The sequence below is a fragment of the Pygoscelis adeliae genome, unplaced genomic scaffold (assembly GCF_000699105.1).
Source record: "Pygoscelis adeliae isolate BGI_AS28 unplaced genomic scaffold, ASM69910v1 Scaffold277, whole genome shotgun sequence".
In the NCBI taxonomy this organism is placed as follows: domain Eukaryota; kingdom Metazoa; phylum Chordata; class Aves; order Sphenisciformes; family Spheniscidae; genus Pygoscelis; species Pygoscelis adeliae.
In genome coordinates this window covers 1,340,421-1,343,473 of record NW_008825218.1, presented here as the reverse complement: position 1 = coordinate 1,343,473, position 3,053 = coordinate 1,340,421, and positions in this window count along the sequence as shown.

Below are 3,053 nucleotides of genomic sequence, written 5' to 3'. Positions count from 1 at the left end.
TGCCCCGCGAAGGGGGTCCGGCGGAGCGCAGCCTCCGCGGGGCTAGAGGGCGGTGGGGCTCAGGGGCCGCGGTAAAGCTCCTCTTTGTTCCCTCCCGCAGAGCACTACAAGCACCACTGGTTCCCCCTGGTGCCCTCCAAGGGCTCCGGGTACCGGTGCATTAGGATCAACCATAAGATGGACCCCTTGATAGGAAAGGCAGCGGGGATGATTGGACTGAGCCACGAGAGGCTCTTCCAGCTCTTACCCAGCGAATTAACTCTTTGGGTCGACCCTTTCGAAGTATCCTATCGCATAGGTGAAGATGGGTCTATCTGTGTCCTTTACGAAAGTCCCCAGCCTGGTGGGAAGACGACCAAACCGCTGGAGAGTAGGACCAGCTGTAAGGAGGAGTGGAGAATTGGCAGATCCAGCCCTTCCAAGAATTACAACATGATGACAGTTTCTAGTTAAAAACTGCTATTCCTTGTACAATGATGTATGTATCCCGATCTCATGGTAGACTCCGATGTAACTGAGATTTCTGTTTTTTAATTTTTTTTTTCCACCCTGTAGTCATTAAAGTTGTAGTAGTACTGCCAAGTTCTTTGTGGCCAAGGGCTAATGTATAAAGCAGTTCTTAACACTGCATGTTACTTTCTGTAAATGTACTGTACAGTCAATTGTTTTACACATTTATATTTTCAAAGAAGTTTGGGCTATTTGTAATAAAAAGCAATATTGTAGCACTCTGTGATGGATTTTAGTCAAGATTAACACTTGCTAAAACATTCCTCAGTTTGCAGAGCAATAACATGAAGGAGGGTGGGAAACGTCTAAAAAGCTGCACATAAATCTTTCCAGTGACTTGTCTGCACAGACTTCTCTCAGGGTCACTCAAGTTTGGCTGTGAGGCACAAAAATAACTCTTACTTTTCCTTTTTCAAACATGCATTTATTTGAGGGCGGGATTCCATCATGCCCCAACATTTTGACAAAAAGAATTGGGGAATTAGTTTGTCTTGTTATTTCTAGTTATTGGAGTAGAACAATAAAGACTTGCTCAAACTGCTTTTGACTTGGTTGGTTGGTTTGTTTGTTGTCGTCCCGTCGTCCCCCCCGGCTTTTTACATTGCTCTCAAGGGTTACTCTAGCTATTTCTAATCCTCACAGATAGCTTCACCATTAGAAAGGTGTAGCTCTGAACATTCATCTTTGTTTCAGATCACCACAAAAGGCTTAGTTTCAGTAAAGCTTGCTGGCTGTGTGTCTTGAGTGGAGCTGAATAGTCTATGTAGGGACGGGGGGGGGGGGGGGGGGGGGGGGGGGGGCATTTTACTGTGGTGGGGGGGGGGGGGGGGGGGGGGTGTCAGTGTGTGCTGTATCAAACTGAATGGCAGCAGAAGTACTCTTCTAACATTTGATCTATTGCAAAAAATGTTTGAGTTTATTGGGAAATGGAATTTGCATTTAAAACTTAAAACCATCTAGGAAGCTAGAATGAAACACTGGTTATCAATACCATGTAACTACCCTGACTTTTCTGGCAGGTAAAAACCTGCCATTTCTGGTGTTATGTTGAGTTCCTTCTTATTTTGTCAGTGTCTCTAATACCAGTTGGGTGCAAGTTTAGTAAAAGTATCAAATACAGTGGATTTGATGTAATGGTGAAACTTCGTGTTGCTGGTTTATGTGGAGACTCTTAGTATTGATATTTCAGTAAAGGATTCAATTTATAGATACTGTGATTCCTATTCTAAGAAGCAGTGGTTTGTAATCTAGCTATAGAAGACTGCATAGTGTCTCGCATTGCTGTTTTTTTGGTAGCCTGGTGTTCGAGCACAGTTGAATACTTGATGAAAGAGAGCTTTGTCTAGTGTTAGTATGTCAGGAAAAAAAAATCTTGTACTATGTCAATAACATGGTAAAACATACAGTGAAGGAAGGGGCAAGTCTGGGCAAACTGGAAAGGGTAGAACTCCAGCTCACATAAAGAGGTTTTTTTTTCTTTGTTTGCGTTAGAAAAAGCTGTGGCTTACTTGTTGCTGTTTGCCTTATTATCTTGGAGGCAGGCTTGTCTAGTAGTATTTGTTTAGTCTGAATAAAATGTGTAGTGCAATTTTCTTAGTAATTAAAACTTTGTGAAAATTGATTGTATGTTTCTAGTCTATCACTCAAGTTTCTGGGTTACTTTAACAAATGGGTGTTAAAGGTCTTGTGCAAACTGCCTTTTTGTGGGGATGGGAACTTTAACAATGGACAGTATGGAATTTTATTTTGATGAGTAAGCATTGTGCCTTACTCATCAAAACTACTCATTTGAGGCACGAGAAGGCACGTAAGCTGAAGATAACGAAGAAGGTCATGAGTTGCTGAAAAAGGAGAAAAACTAGATAAAAGCCATGAAGGCATGTCGCGTGCCAAGAAGAACGGAGCAATCTGCTAGGGCATAGATGCACGTGAACATAAGGCTTTAACCTATCTGCAAGCTGCAGATAGCGCGTGAACACTTCTGTTTGCTATAAAAATCACTAACAAAGAGCAATAAAAGTCTTTGGTTGCTGCTTGCCAGAGTCTGTGCCGTTAATCCCCACAAATGGCACCCAACGTGAGGCCCGAATACTGGAACTGAGCACCGGTGGGGAGCCAGCTGAACGAACAACAGCCAGCGGGAGATGGAGCAGTCTCAGGCAGAGCTGGAACCGGAATTCTGAAGCATCGCCTTGCCAGGAGCAGGGGAGCAGGTGAGCAGCTGGCTGGGAACTAAGACTGTGATCGCAATTAACAAAAGAGGAGGAGTCCATACTGCGTATCTTTAAGAAGCTGTTAGAAAAGCGTGGAATTCGGTATGATGACTGTACCCTCTGTTCACTGCTCTCATGGCTAAAACAAAATAGAATTCCCCCTAACTCGGCTACTGCCTTTAAAACAGAGACTTGGAATAAGGCAGGGGACTTGTTGTGGGACGCGGTTACTCGGGGAGATGAGACTGCACAGAAGATCCTTACTACATGGCGTTTAATCACAGTTACAGTAAGACAATTAAAGAGTAATCGTGAGGCCCAACAGGCTGC